Below are 17,061 nucleotides of genomic sequence, written 5' to 3'. Positions count from 1 at the left end.
ATACATATGGGGGGGAAGGATGGAAGGACTATGACATGAGTTTTAGGAAAGCTAAAGAGTTTAACTCCTCACTTTCCTGGGATCAGGTGGATTTCATTTCATGGTATGGACAGTTTACAGCAGGGCAGCTGGTGGGGCTGGGTCAAATTGGAACAGAAGCTGCCCCCCAACCGCCCTTTTGGTCGGCACAGGGCGGTGGCGCGGCCCCTAGGGCAGGGAGCAGTGGGGGGCAAAAAGGGGTGTGCTGGGATGTTGTTTATTGTTGTGCTTACACTGTTAAACTGTAACCTGCTCTTTATGTGAAGCGCTCTGATACCCACGGGTCTTGTTCGCGCTATACAAAACTTTATAATAAAATAATAATAAATAATAATAAATAATAATAAAATAATAAGCGAGCATGCACCAGGGCACAAGGCACATGCAAGTTCAGACACGCATGTTCCATTTGTAATCAACCTTCCCACCCAGAAACAACATGCCGCAATAAAGGTAATGCCTCTGGAAACAGGGGAAGGAAGAAACAGGAATAGGGGGAGAGTACGGCTGGTGTCACATTCTCCCTTTGACGTTCTGGCTATGACTCCTTAGCTGAACAGGTACCCGGACCATGCCTCTTCTGGGATGTTACAAGAAGGTTTTTTGCAGGGCTTTAGGATCCCAGCGATGGGCTACACCGGAACGGCAGAGTGTAGGAATCAACTATCTGTTAGGAACAACCCAGAGGTGGCAGCGACAAAAATTGCAAAGGAACTGCGCCTAGGCAGGATAGCGGGTACTTTTGATCACAACCCTGTGCACAATTTTGTCTGCTCACCTTTCGGCTTGGTGCCAAAAAAGGATGAGGGTGAGTTCAGGCTGATTCATAATCTAACTGCAAATAGGGGCGCATCACTAAATGATGCCATCAATGAAGACATTTTTAGCGTTAAGTATGCTTCCTTTGGGGGGGCGTGGCTAAGCCGAGCTGCGAGATGGCCGCTCGTTGAGTGAGCTCCGCCGGCTACACCAATTAATCCTCTCGTAATCCTGTTCCTGGCACCTGCGAGCCCCCGCTCCCTCGGGGTTTGACAGAGAGCACCTCCATAAATCCGGAGTGTAACTTTGGGACGTACTGCAGCAGCGATCCGGGAACCGAAGCCTTTCAAAACTCTGTCGGCTGGTTAGCCCGTCCTGACATTGGGCGGAAGTGCATAGCCCTGGGCGGCGCGGCGCACTGCAGCCCGAGGCTTTGGAGGCCTCTAGAAGCCCGGAGATCGTGGGCGCGAAAACTTGTCGGCGGCGGCGCCGCAGCTTCAGACGTCCCCCGGCAGACCCCTACAGAGCCCTGGGCCGATCGAGGGAACTGTGGGCGGATTGGACGCGATCGAGGGCCATATCCCTTGCCTGACGGCGGATTCGCCTGCGCAGCGGAGTCCGGACCTGCCGCCATAGCGGAGGAGACGTGGGGCGGCCGGACCTGCGGAATCCAGGTGAGCACTCGATCCTGCCCTGCTGCGACTGCTGGCGGTGGCGGGCGGGGTGCAGCGAGCGGTGCTACGCGCGGCAGGGCCCCTGCTGGCGTCATTTATACCCTCACGACTCCGCCTGGAAGGAGTAGATACCCACTGCTAAGGAAACCGGCGCGCTACCTGTCCGGCCACAAGACTGTGGGGCTCCAGCCCTGAAAATATAAACTGGTCGCCTGCCCTGCCGCATTGTTGGTCGCGGCGCCGCTACAATAATCCAAGCACTCAGCCCGCCATTTTGAGCCTTGAAGCTGGCCTGCCTGGCACGCTACTGGCATCGCGTGCGGAGAGCAATCACGCCACTGGGACCTGGATACCAGGCTGCAGATCCAAGCTCCCCGGGACTACCTGTACAACCCCTGCCTTTCACGGGTCGACGCATCTAAACCGCACAGGGATCACTGCGTTTCTGAACCACCCTTTGCTGAGGTCCAGCCGCCACGATGGGTAAGAACGAAGCCAAACAGTCCAAGATCAGCTTCGATAACAAGCGTCCTCTGAAGAACCCTACCACAGAAACGGGTGGCGACATGGCGTCGTCTCAGGGGTTGCCGGCCGATATTGACTTTGGGGCGCTAATCATGGAGGTGAGATCCAGCCTGAAAAGTATTGATACCAAACTCGACGCCATACCTGCGCAACTGGAATCCGTGAAGACCAAGGTGGACGTGCATGAGACTCGGCTAGACTGCTTAGAAAACAGGCAGACTGAATGCTGTGAATTCCAGCAGCAAGCCAAGCAGCATATCACTTCTCTGGAACGAGAGTTAGATATTTTGCGAGCCAAGTCGGATGATTTGGAAGCACGTTCCCGCAGATCCAATATACGCATAACGGGAATTCCAGAGACAACAAACATCGACAAGATGGAGACATATGTGGCGGACCTCTTGCATGAACTCTTCGACCCGCACCTATCCTCAGTCTTCACGGTCGAGAGAGCGCATCGATCGCTAGGGAAGAAACCACCGCCAGGGGCTACACCTCGGCCCATCCTCGCTAAACTGATCAACTACCAGGACAGAGACTTGATCTTACGTCTGGCGAGGGAGAAGGGCAAAATCACCCATAAAGGGAATAACATTTCCTTTTATCCGGACTTCACCCCCCTGGTGCAAGTGGCTCGTAAGGAATTCCTTCCGGCGAAGAAACTACTGCTACAGGCAGGCGTGCCATACTCCCTGCTATACCCTGCAAAGTTGAAGGTACTGCATGACAACACCACCCACTTTTTCACGGATGCAAAGTCGGCGCTCAAGTTCGCCAAACACATCGGCGGAGTGGGGACCAGGAGAAGATCGCCCAGACATGAAGACACAACGGAACAGCTAAGTGACAATGACTAAATGGTGTTCTGGTGTGGGTGCTGGGACGTCTTGAGTTCGCCACCTCATACATCACATGGGTTGGCGCGGATTCATTATGATCGCTGCTGGTACATGCTCCCTGGGAACGAACTGGGTGGGACTGTGTCCTGCCCCAGGACTTCCGGCTGTGTTTCATGGTGCCCTACTGAATATGGACATTCTGGAGGCGGTAAGACTACTGGATCCCGAGGTGGGGGATTCGCAGAACTCATGGAACCTTATCCCTAATTGTAGCCACCCCGATCACACGGGGCTGTTCGCTGGGCACACCACGCCCCATGGGCTGCCTGTTTTTGCTGTTGGTTTTAGGTTACACCTTGTGTGCCTTACTATGGGGTATTTCACGACCTAATTGGGAGGTTGCTGAGGGTGGAAGGGAATGGGGGGGGTTTGTTGACTTGTTATTTTCTGTTCTGACATGGTGCATAGAGCTTGATGCTATATTTTCACTTTCATGCGCGCGGTTAGTGGCAAGGGGATGTGGTGTCCATTGTGGGTGTGGGGGGCGGGCTAGGACGTGGATGGTCCCGACACTGAAACACTTCGGATATGGGAGGGATTAAACTTTGGACTTGGAACATTAGAGGCCTCGGGACTACAGAAAAGCCCGATTGATGCATGGCACGTTGGCCAGGCATAATGTTGACGTCTGCTTTCTGCAAGAAACGCATATTAATACTACTCCTTCGCCCAGATTGAAGAACTCTAGATGGTCTCAGGTGTATTCTGCTGTTTACTCCAACTATGCCAGAGGGGTGGCTATTCTTGTGCGCAGGGGGCTGGACTGGCGGGAACGTGCTCACGTGCAAGACGTGAATGGCAAATACGTGATCTTGTATGGCTCCCTGCAGGGGCGGCCTATCGTGCTGGCCGCTGTTTACGGTCCTAATGTAGATGACCCGGACTTCTTTAGGGACGTATGGGCGCAGATTGCGTTGCTTGACTGTTCATCGGTGGTGATAGGGGGAGATTTTAATGTTGTGCTGGATGATGACATGGACAGACGAGGTGTGAGTAGGCCTATGCATGCCCGTGCGCGCCAGGCTGTCCTTGATGTGATGAGTGAGGGATTGTTGTCGGATGTGTGGAGAGTTCGTCACCCAGATGTGAGAATGGGGACCTGTTACACGTGCCACAAAGCGGCTTGGTCCAGATTGGATTTCTGGCTGGTGTCTCCTGAGGTTGCGACATGGGTGACAAGGGTCGAAATACAGGCTAGGTCCCTATCGGACCATTCCCCTTGTGAGCTTGAGCTACGCCTTCCTGACACCATTAACAGAGCATTCACATGGCGATTACCCCCACACGCACTCACGGACCAGGTATTCGTTGAGGAGATAAGAGACGACATTGTTAAATACTTTGCTGAGAATGCAGGCTCCGTCACCTCAGAGGCTGTTGAATGGGATGCCTTTAAGGCAGTGATAAGGGGCCAGTGCATAGCGAGACAGGCGGGTGTGCTGCGAACGATTCGTGACACCCTGGCTAAACTAGAGGGAGAGTTACGAGGGCTAGATGCGGCCTTTAGCTTGGACCCGACGTTAGCAATAGCGGGGGATATCAAGACGAAACTGCTTGCCTTTGGAGAGGAAGCGGAGCGAGAGGTGCGGTTTCTGGGGAGACGAGCTGAGGCCCGCAGATACGGAGAGGGAGACAGGCCCAGCAGAACACTTGCCAGGCTGATAGACTCTCGTGCACAGTCACACTACATCCACACTATATGTGACAAGGAGGGGTCTTTAGCCGTAGGCCAAGAGGCTGTATTGCGCGCCTTCACTGACTTTTATGCGTCCCTATACGCCTCTAAACAACCCACTGCCCCGGCCTCCTTAACCAGTTTCCTTGACTCCATTGCATTAGTTTGGTTTAACAGCAACCACAGACAGTACATGGACCTGCCTGTTACCGTCCAGGACATTGCTCAGGTGATAAAAAGCATGCCGGCTAACAAGGCCCCTGGCCCTGATGGCCTGACAACGTCCTTTTACAAAACTTATGTGGATGAACTGGCGCCGAAACTACACTCCGTGTTTGTGGAGGCCCTTGAATTGAACTCCCTGCCTGACTCCATGCACGAAGCCTTAATAATCACACTTCTAAAACCTGACAAAGATGAGATGCTCCTGGACTCCTATAGGCCCCTCTCCCTTATTAATGTAGATGCCAAAATATATGCTAAAATAATCGCGGACAAGCTGCAACCGATGTTGCCGATTATAGCTTTGCCTGACCAGTCCGGATTTATCCCCGGTAGAGCCACGTCCCATAACCTTAGAACCATTTTTTCGGTCCTTCATTACCTACACCCATCTGTGCAGGCAGCGGTGGTGTTCTTGGACGCGACCAAAGCGTTTGACTCTTTGGAATGGCCGTATTTATTTAAGGTGCTGGAAAGAATGGGCTTCAGTCGCAATTTCATGACCCTGATCAAACTGCTGTACACTGGACCCAGAGCCAGAGTGAGCGTAAACGGCCTGGTGTCTGGATCTTTTAATATCACTAGAGGAACCAGGCAAGGGTGCCCACTGTCCCCCCTCCTCTTCGCTATCGCGATGGAGCCGCTTGCGGCTCGGATACGACAACACCACACTGCGAGGGGCATCGGGTTTAGCTCTCGGAGCCTTTTGATCTCGTTATATGCTGATGATGTGACCTTGTACATTGTCAACCCCAAAGACAACATGAACCCGCTGCTCCGTGAGTTTGTGAGGTTTGAGGGCCTGGCGGGAATATCCATCAATTGGTCTAAGTCCGTAGCTTTCCCACTGACAGATGAGACGAGTCGGCCACCTGCAGACTACCCTATACGTTGGGAAGCTGAGGCTGTTAAGTACCTGGGGATATGGATCAGCCGAGATGTGCAAGAACTATGGTCTCTGAACTTTGGAAAGGCAGTGGATTGGATGGAAGGGAAGATTGAGGTTTGGAACAAACTACCTTTGTCCCTAGTTGCACGAATAGCGTTAGCAAAAATGGTGATTCTTCCCAAATTCCTGTATCTGTTTGTGAACGTCCCGCTGCCCATGACATCGCACTTCCATGCGCGGGTGCGCTCGTTGATGTTGAAACTGGTTTGGGCTGGAGGTCAGGCGAGGGTCTCCTGGGACCTGCTCACACTCCCACTTCGGCAGGGGGGCCTCGGGGCCCCCGACTTGAAGCTATACTCTCTATGTGCACAGGCGCAGTTTCTGCATTTTTGGGGCTTCCCCACCCCCTACCAACCGCACGTAGCGGTGGAATTGGCTGCGCTAGCCCCGTTGCCTCTGCGCGTCGCCCTATACGGGAAAGTTACGCGCCCTTCAGTGGAGATCGACACCGTAGAAATGGTACGCTGGACCTGGCGAGAACTGCAGAGAAGAGCTGGCCTCTCCTCCCTGTACGCGCCTGCAGTCCCACTGCGGGGGAACCCGATGCTGCCCTGCTTAGCTGCCAGAGGCGATGTTCTCACGCTCCGAGGGAAAAGGCTGCACACATTCGCCGATTTATACCCTGAAGGCACCTTCGTTGAGTTGCGCACGGATGTTGGGGACCAACCTGAATCTTTTGCGGACACGCTGCTGTACCACTCCCTTAGGGAATCTTGCAAACAGTTGGGACCCCACTTCCCGTAGGAGCCGCAGGCACTTGATGCCCTACAGAACCTGCTGTCGAAACCCTCTCCCCAAAAATTGGTATCGAGGCTCTACAACTGCATGCAAGAGCAGGCCCCAATCACTGTGGCCACCGCCAAAGTTGCTTGGGCTGCAGACCTGGAAGTCCCTCTCACAGATGACATGTGGGAGTACTGCTGTAAACAACTGACGGCACTGTCCCCGAATTACCGGCTGCGGCTCATTCACTTTAAATTCTTACACCGATACTATCGGACACCGATGCTACTTCATCGCATGGGCATCCGCACGGATGCGTCCTGCTGGAAGTGCGGGAGGGAAGATGTGTCCTTCATACATGTGGCATGGAGCTGCCCCAAACTGACAGACTACTGGACAGATGTCTTTACAGCTATCAACCAAATCTTAAGCAGGAACGACACGCCGTCGCCACTCCTGGGCCTGTTGGGCTACGTCAAGGACACTGAACCTTGTGACAGAAAATTACATGCACTCCTCCTCTTTTATGCTAAACGACAGATTGCACTACACTGGGGCAGGAAGGCGCTACCATTGTTCACTGGGTGGATCGGGGATGTCACCTATGGGCACGCGCAACTCACTCACTACTGGGAGACCATGCCCACTGCCTCTAGACCGAATGACATTTGGGAGCCATTTCTGCAATGGACAAGAGAGCGGGCGGGATCGGCAGTATCTGGAGGATCGCCTGATGTGGGTGTTTCGGATGATATGGGCTGAGTGGTTGCTGTGCGAACCTGAACTGTCTTGGCACTGATGTTCCCTTCTGGCACTGTCATGCCCTGGCCATGGACCACGCTTGCCCTGCTGTCCCTCTTTAACTTTGTAATAGCAGCGTGTCCTATTCTCCTTGTTACCTCCCCTTGGGCCACTTGTCCCGACCTCTTGTCCTGCTTCGATATCTCCCTTCTCCCCCTGCGTCACCCCCCCCTCTCTACCTCCGCCATGTATGCTTGTTGCCTGCCACACCTCCACTACTGCCACGGATCGCTACCAGCCAACAGACCCTTGACACAGACATGCGCGGCCCCGTCAAAGTGTGGGGCACTGCGTGGTTGAATTGCTGTGCTTGCACCAATGTTACGTTGTTTACGTTTCCTTTCTTTCCTTTTCTATTTTGTTGGGGACGGTTGGGCGAAAACAGTGCTACTAGATGTATGTTTCCCACTTGCTGTTTTTAGAGCTGGGGCCTGCTGATTGCCCCGAGACAGCTTCCACGGCTCCTGTTATGGTCATCTATCTACTGCACTGAAAAAAGTAAGATCACTAACTGTGCTAAGGTTGCATTGCTCACGTACAATTCATTGCAATATTGTGAACCCTGCTGGGAGCTCGGAGCTCCATAAAAGTTATATTACTACTGTCTGCTTTCCTGACTTGGATGGTGTATACACCTCATAGCGGCCTGCCTCCGGGTTGTTGGCGTGACGCAGTGTAACCTTTTGTCCCTTTTCTCATAATAAATGTCTTACACCAAAAAAAAAAAAAAAAAAAAAAAAAGTATGCTTCCTTTGACCAGGCGGTGGAGATGTTGAGGACTTTGGGACCTGGAGCCCTGTTGGGAAAGTCGGATATTGAGTCCGCTTTCGGGCTACTGCCGGTTCATCCTCTAGATCAGCATCTGCTAGGTTCTCATTTCAAGATAAATTCTACATGGAAAAGTGTATGCCGATGGGTTGCTCTGATTTCTCCACCTACTTTGAGAAATTCAGTTCTTTTTTGAATGGGTTTTTAGGCAGAAGACTGGGCACCAACAAGTCATGCATTACCTAGATGACTTTCTCTTTCTCGGGTCTGCGGGCTCGCAGGAGTGTGTGTGGGCATTGCAGGAAATTTGCGTGCTCATGCGGGCTTTTGGGGTCCCGCTGGCGCCGGGAAAGACGGTGGGTCCAGCAACCCATTGGAATTCTTAGGCATTGAATTGGATTCGGTAGAGGATTGTTTTAGGTTACCTAAAGACAAAATCATAACATTTAGAGCAGCCCTCCAGCAATGTTTGGCCAAAGACAAAGTGACACTACATCAGCTGCAACAGACTGTGGGCCAGTTAAACTTCACACTGAGATTGATACCCTTGGCACGACCATTCTCCCACTCAATCTCGCAGACCATGACAGGTCTGCGGGAGAAGCACCATCACACAAGACTGCCTGCGAGGTCCGCCAGGACATGCACATTTGGATCACATTTCTGGAGGGCTTCAACGGCAGGGTAGTGTGGCTCGGTCCCCCCCACTACGTCTGCAGAGTTAGGTTTATGGACTGACGCCGCGGGCAGTGTGAGATTTGGCGCCATACTTTTTATTTATTTATTTTATTCATTTAATGCGATTTTATATAGCGCGAACTTTACCCGAAGGTGTCAGAGTGATTTACATAAGAACCAGTTGCAAAACATAAGGAATTAGGATTACATGTGTTACATAAAAGAAAGATACACACAGAAAAAAATTGCAAATGTACAAGATGTAAAGTCACACAAAGAAGAGACTGGTGATTATAGTTATCTCTATATACATAGGGAAGGGATAAGAATGGATATACACTAAGAGTCACATAGGAATGGTAGAGAGTACAATGGCCTACTGCATGTACTAGTGATTAGAGTTATCTCTATATACATAGGGAAGGGATACGAATGGATATACTCTAAGAGTTTTTTCTAGAAAAAATTGTCAACATCAGAGCTAACATTCCACCCCCCTCTCCCACTTTTTCTGAGCCCTCTCTCCCGACTATTCACGGTTCTCTTTCTTCTATCCCGTCGATCACTAAAGAAGGGTTTTTGGCAATCCTTCCCAAAGTAAAATCTGGTTCCCCGGCGGACATTTGCCCAGCCCACATTCTGCAACAGATTTACTCCGCTTGTCCCGAACCGCCTATATCCTTTCTCAATAGCTCGCTGGCCCAGGGGGTGGTAATTCCATCTCTTAAATCTGCCACCATAGTCCCCATCCTCAAGAAGCCTGGCGCGGACCCTTCCGCTCCAGCCAACTACCGTCCCATCTCTCTCTTGCCCTTTCTGGGCAAGGTGCTGGAGCGGCATGTAACATCGGTCCTCAGTGCCCATGTAGAAACTAATGGGGGCCTTGCGTCCCGCCAGGCAGGCTTTCGGCCTAGGCACTCCACCGAGTCCGTCGTGGTGTCGGTCCTGAACAATCTCAGGGAGGGCATGGACTATGGCAGTCACCAGGCTCTGGTGCTCCTCGATCTTTCCGCCGCATTCGACACGGTGGACCATTCCATCTTACTCTCCCGTGTCGGTGCGGCGGGGATCGAGGGCTCAGCCCTGGTCTGGTTATCGTCCTTCCTGAGGGACCGCACCCAGGCGGTCCGGTTGGGGGATTTCTCGGCCACCCAACTCAAAGTCACCTGTGGTGTCCCTCAGGGTTCTTCTCTTTCCCCCCTCTTGTTTAATCTCTACATCTATCCTCTGATTGCTGCACTTCAACAACTGGAGGTCACTGTGTTTAATTACGCAGATGACCTCCAGCTTATCTTTAATCTGTCTTCTTCTCCTCATTCTATCTCTAATTTTCAGTCAATTATGATTTTCATCAGAGACTGGATGAACCACAACCATCTGAAGTTGAATCCAGATAAAACAGAATTGGTCCTTACGGGTGGTTCCTCCAGTCCCTGGAACTCTTCTTTCTGGCCTTCCTCTTTAGGTTCCCCTCCTGCACCTTCTTCCTCAGTTAAAACTCTGGGCATTAAACTTAATAACCAACTCAATCTTCATTCTCAAATTACTTCTGTGGTTTCTTCTTGCTTTTTTATTCTTCGAACTATCCGCTCTGTCTCTCGTTTTTTTTCTCCTCTCGCACTTAAGCTAATCATGTCCGCTCTGGTTATTTCCCGGCTGGACTACGCCAATGCCCTCTACAACGGCATCCCAGCGTATAGCCTGCGGAAGCTCCAGCTGGTTCAAAACCAGGCGGCCAGATTGGTGTATGGCCTCCCCCGATCCTGTCACTCTACTCCCCTGCTGAAAGCACTACATTGGCTACCTGTAAGGGAGCGTTCCCTCTTTAAAACCGGATGTATGGTCTTTCAGGCGCGCCAAGGGACTGCCCCGGCCTTCATCTCCTCCTTACTTAAAGAGTACATCCCTGTCCGCGAGCTTCGGTCATCCACACAATCACTCCTTCAGGTTCCCCGGTACAGACGCAAGAAATGGGGTGGAGCCAATTTCTCTTTTTTGGCACCCTCCTTTTGGAATTCCCTTCCTGATCACTTGCGCCTGGCCACACATTACTCCTCCTTTCGCAAAGATCTTAAGACCCTCCTTTTTACCCAGGCCTTTCTTAATATAAACTGATCTTTTTTACTCTCTATTAGTCCTGGATTTTTACTGCTAATTGAGCCTCCAAAGCGCCAAGAAACCGCATGGTGTACGCCGCGCTATATAAATATTTTAAATTCAAATTCAAATTCAAGAGTCACATAGGAATGGTAGAGAGTACAAAGGTCTACTGCATATACTAGTGATTAGAGTTACCTCTATATACATAGCAAAGGGATATGAATGGATATACTCTAACTCTACTTGGAAATAAGTGGGTGGCACAACAGTGGCCGGGATAGTGGAAGGAGAGTGGTCTAACAACTAATATAGGTTTCCTGGAACTATTTCCAATCTGGGTTGCATTGACAGTTTGGCCTAATCAGTTGTGCAATCAATCTGTAATTTTCTGATCTGATAAAATGACAGTAGTAGAATGTATTAACCAGCACGCGGCACGGTGTAAAATGATACTTCGCCTACTGAAGGAAATAGTGCTGGTGAGCATGAAACTGAACATTCAGTTTAGGGCCAAACATGTTCCAGGGGTGTTAAATAATGCGGCTGCTGCACTCTCTCGCTTTAAGATGCAGGTATTCAGGGAACATCTACCATACGCAGAGGCGACGCCTACACACTTCCCAGCAGCACTCTGGCAGAATGTTGCCCCCAGCTACAGAACCTCGTGGCAGCTAGCCTAGCGCCCTGGACCAGAAGCGCTTACTTGTCTTACTGCACTTTTTTGGGACAAGGTTGGGCGGAGAGATGGGATCAGGCAGGGAACTTCACTCAGTACCTAGATGCATTACACAAGGAAGGGCGCTCCGCAGCGACAGCCAGCTGGCACGTGGCAGCTGTTTCTTTCTTTGCACAGATTAGGGGTACCACATTTCCCACAAATAGTTTAATTGTGAGGAAGGTGCTAAAGGGGTGACGCGCCTCCAAGCAACCGTCACAGACACGAGACAACCGATAGGGTTAGAGCAGCTGGCATAATTATTAAATGCCCTGTGTGGCATCTGCAGTTCATGGGGGAGGTACTATTGTTCAGAGCTGCCTTTACACTAGCCTTTTATGGGGCATTCCGGGTAGGGAAACTAGTAGCTAGCAATAAGCAGGACCTACTAGGTGGACTCCAGCTTGAAAACACAAGGATATTGGGTGATACGCTGTTAATTACCATCAGCAAATCAAAAACTGATCAGGAAGCTCGTGGTGAGGGGCTGGTACTCCATCGGGCGTGAACTAATCCATGCTGCCCAGTGATGTAGGTGGAGGCCTTCCTCAACCTTAGAGTAGGCGCAGTAGGGGGTGCATTATTAATGCATGCAGATGGTACCCCACTTACCAGGCTTCAATTCAAAAGGGGGTTGGCTACGACAATTGACAAGGCTTTTGGGACACATTCATTCTGAATAGGGGTGCCACTGAAGCAACTGCTAGAGGGTTACACAATAGCAGTGTGGAAAGAATTGGGAGATGGTCTTCCAACTGTTACAAGTGTTATGTGCGGCTGCACATGTTGTGAGGGTGGCAGAATAATTATGCTGATGCCTGTTTTGTTTGTTTACTTGTATTTCAATTTCTCGAACCTGTCATGCAGTGCGGAAACTTGCGTCAGCACATCACCAGCAAATATCTTCATCACGGCGGACGCATGCACAGGAAAAGGAGACACAAGTTGTATGGGTTATTGGTCATTCTTATGTGAAACATGTTAAATCTGTTTTTCTTCTGAATATTTACAGACAGAGAGCGGCGCAGGGAGGTTTCAGGGTCTCCTTTAATGGTAAGGGGGGTCTCTGCCTCAGTCAGTTTAGGGGATTCGTTACGGAGTTGCTCAACAGACACACCCGCCGCCCACGGTTGTTATCTTACATTTGGGCGGAAATGACCTGGTAAAATTGGGCAGAAGGGTCCTGATGGAAGAAATATTCTCTGAGGTAGGCTGGTTAGCTAAAACATGCCAAGGATGCACCATAGTTTGTACCCAGATGATTCCTGGGCTCAGATGGAGGGGGGCAGGGGGGATTCTGTCAAAGCGTGAAATCACTCGGTAAAGAGGATCAACAATAAGATAGAGAAATTGTTTCGGTCACGTCAATTGCAAAACAAACCACATGGGTGTGTCAGGGGGGAACAGTGCTTCTTACAAGATGGGGTTCACCTGACTAGTGTGGGCAATGTGTTATTTTTGGAGAACATCTAGGCATGGATAGGGGGTTTTAGGTCTGGGCATGACCTTGCAGAGTAGGAGGATAGGGGGGGGCAGGTAGTCAGGCAACTATGCTGGCCTGTGGCAGTAAGGTCATGATCGGTGAGCAGTCAATTTAAGGTCCTTAGGGGGTGGCGCCATTCTTAAATGGGGTTGCCCAGGGGGAGGGACAAGTGGTCTCTCCTAGAACTCCAGGGGCTGTACATCCAGTTGGTTGAATGGGTGCGGGGGAGGGGGGAGTCACGCTTTCTTCAGGTTTGTTGGCCACCCCGCACATGCACTATGACGTCATTAAACGGCGCAGAGTGCAAGGGTCCCCCTTTGGTTAACGGAGTTCATGGAGCGTACGGGGGTAACCGGGAGGGGGGAAGTACCCTCTTGGTAAACGGGCCCTCTGCGCATGCGCACTCATACGTGAGGGCGTGGCTGTTTGATAAGGATCTGACACCTGTTAGAGATCTTGCCGTAGGCCCAAAAATAGGATATGCAGAAAAATTATTAATGTGTGATTATGATTCAAAATATTAAATTCGGATAGGAAATATTTTGTATTAGAAATATGTTAAGGTTAGCCCTTTGATACCTACCTACATGGATTGTAATCTAATGTCAATTGTGTTTTTCTGCATAAATGATTGTGTAAATATTGTTTATTTCAAATTTTTTATTTGTTTTCATGTTTTAATAAATACGGCAGGGGGGTTGTAAGACCCTGCCTTTCAAAGAAACTCCTCTCTCATGTCCAATTTCTAATAATGGTGGGGGCGCACAAGGCAGGGGAGGGGGATGGTCGGTAGTCCCTGACCATACTGGTTTGCTGGATTATGTCTATACATTGGAGCCTGCAATATATATATAGGGGTCAAGATGAAGCATGAGGAAAAGAATGAGAAAGAGAGAATTTACAATTGTTACTGGCGGTTTTTAGTGAACAATCTCAAAGTCAAAGTAAAACTACATTTGATTTGGGCTCATTTGTTATACGACAATGTAAGTTTCTATCTAACTTACTTATTGGTATCTGTCCGTGGAATATTCCTCTCACTGCTCATTAAAAGCACACGCATTTAAAATTGTGCCAAATACAACCTGCCTTTTTATTTGCAAAACAGTTGATGAAAAAGCAACCTTTTTCAATAGGCCCATATTACGTTTTTCTAAAAACTCTAATGAATAATAATTTAAAACATAACTTTTCGAGTTTCTGCACCAGTATTCGCTTAGCTGAATGACATGAAAGCTTACAGGATGTCTGGCAACTGGGGATGCGGAATAAAGTGGACTGGTTTGCCTGCTACAAATACCGCCTGCACAGCGTCTACTATTTTAGGGCCTTCCATTTTAGGCCAAACCATTTCCTTTCATTTCGAGGAGAGTGAGCAAACAGCTCTCCAGAGTTATAAATGAAGTGATGTGTGCATAGCACACCTTCAGAGTTGCACAGTCGTGAATCTGTCAAGCTTTTTCTTGCCGTGGCACTGCAATTATTGTATACCGCTAAAGACAGCTTATGCCAGCAAAATGGCATCTCCCTGCAACCTGCTTAGGAGAAATCCCCCATTTTCAGATTATCTTTGTAATGCTGCAAATCTCATTTGTTGGGTTTTTACCTTTAGGACAAATATCTACTCATTTGTTTGCTGATATATGTAAAAGTCACCCCCCCCCCCCTCCCTACCCCCACCAAAGGGCAGATTACAACAGACGTGATTAGCATGCAGACCTCTCTTGCTGATGTCACGAAAGTGGTCCTTGGAAGATGTGCACTATGGGCAGTTGACGGTAAGAAAGAAAACAGTGGGCTAAGATACATTTATCTGAATTCATCGAAAGGTCACAGGTGAGCCCTGCTGAGCTAACAACGTTTGCATATTCACTTGAAAGTTTCAGTTTGTAATTTGTGAATTGAACAAATTAGGCAGAAATATTACACTCGTTTGTGTCTCAGCCATTAAAAAGCAGCTGGAGTTTATTTCCCTGTACAATCTCAAAGTTTACATTTTCATAAAACAAATGTGAATATTCCCATAAAAAGCAATACCTTATGTACTTGACAGACCATCCCTCAAATATAGCCCATTTTCCCCTTTCCTAATTACTCATTACTCCACTCAGGACCCGCACAATGACATCACTGCCTACAGACACAGAGAAACAGGAAGACCTCTATCTACCCCTCTAGTTGTAAGAGGGTAGTGGGCCCAAGTGCAGGCAAGAAAAGTGCCTCCCCCACCTTTCCCTGGTTTGGTTGTGAAAAAAAGTTACAATGGGGATACAGTGGACTTCTTGGACCCTTGGGCTCCAGCACCACTGCACCTGCTGCACTGTTGATAGCTAGCCTAGGCCCCTGTTCCCTCAGGTAAAACACATGTGGGCTGGCTGCAGACTCATTGTTATTCAATAACAGCCGCCCGGAGAATGCAGTCACTGATGTCCATATGTGACATTTATATGTAACCACAGGCTCTGACATGGCCATAAAGAAATGTACAGGCTGGAGCCCATTCTGGAAGTCAGAATAAAGGGTTCTTGTGATAAAATCTTGCTCTGGCTGCACAGAGAGAGAGCTTTGCCTTAATAATGGTAATGGGAGTTGAGTGTTTTGTACTGGCCCCACTAGGCCTAGTAGTTCTTCGGGCAGATGACGACCTTGGTGTTGAATTCTGGGGGGACTGCTGCTGTCATCCTTGTGGTATTCTTGGAAATCACTACAGCAGGACTTCTGGAGCCTCCTACAAACCCTGCATTTCTGTCACAGACGGAAATTAGGGGTATCCAGAGGAGGAAGTTGCTATCCATGGCCCTTCCCTTGCTACGCATAATTTTAGGAGTCATAAAGGCAGTGAGAGGTACTAAAAGTAAACAAAGCTCTGTCATATCCACCCTTGATCTGCATCAAATAAGAGAGAATTGAAAGGCAATGAGTGAGATAAGAGGACAGAACAATTGTATAATGTGACAGTAGTAAAGTAAGTTATTGTGAAAATGAAATCTTGACGCAAAATGAATGTGATTCTTCAGTCTTTTGAATTCTTTGTCTTGATCCTTCTTTAATGTCAGATACTGCGACTGTTCCAAAGCCCAAATTCAATAGCCTTGTTCTTTGTCCCGATTGGTGTGGCCAACATCAAGTTCAACTGTAGTATCGTCTATGACTCCCACACCGGCGTCCTTCTCGTACTCGAGGACGCCGGCGTGGGAGTCATAGACAATACTGCAATTGAACCTGAAGTTGGCCACACCAATCGGGACAAAGAACAACGCTATTAAATACTCCCTCAGAAACTTTACCCGTGCTGGATAATCGTGTGGGTCAGAAGTATCACCACATGCTGATAAGCACCAAAAAGAAGCCTCCTAAGCCTTGAAAAAGTTGTATGTACTAAAATGCAGAGACAACGAAACACGTGTTGGCATTTGGGCTTTGGAACAGTCACAGTCTCTGACATTAAAGAAGGATCAAGTAAAAAAAATTAAAAAGACTGAAGAATCGCATTCAATTTGCGTCAAGATTTCATTTTTACAATAACTTACTGTACTACTATCACATTATACAATTGTTGTGTCCTAGGGAATCATATGTATGTTTGTGTTGCAGCCTAGACCGAAGAAATTAGGAGAGGTGGGTAGTTCTCTCCTCCTTTCAGCACCGCAGAAATACTCGCTCTAAAAAAACAATTAGTGAATATTTCCCGGGGCGCCTTACCTATGATTAATACCACTATCCTGTACTGTATATATTTACTGTATATATTTTGGGCTAAGAGGACAGACCTGTTATGTCATCAGGGCTTAGGCATGAATGATATCACATCCCCAACTACTGGCATTTTGGTAAACTAACAGCCATGACTTCTCTGATTTAGAATAAATGAAATCCCCAATTGAGAGCAAGTAGGAATTAAAAGGTCTGCACCTACTGTTAAGAAACAAGGAATGCCGGTGCAGCTGCGGCGAGTCAATACAACTGATTGAAGAAGAGAGGGGAGTCATAGTTCAGTGGAGGGTTGGAACCAGCGCTTTTAAAGTACTAATTAATGGCTACATAGCTGAAC

Source organism: Lissotriton vulgaris, chromosome 5, assembly GCF_964263255.1.
Source record: "Lissotriton vulgaris chromosome 5, aLisVul1.2, whole genome shotgun sequence".
In the NCBI taxonomy this organism is placed as follows: domain Eukaryota; kingdom Metazoa; phylum Chordata; class Amphibia; order Caudata; family Salamandridae; genus Lissotriton; species Lissotriton vulgaris.
This window is presented reverse-complemented; position numbering follows the sequence as displayed.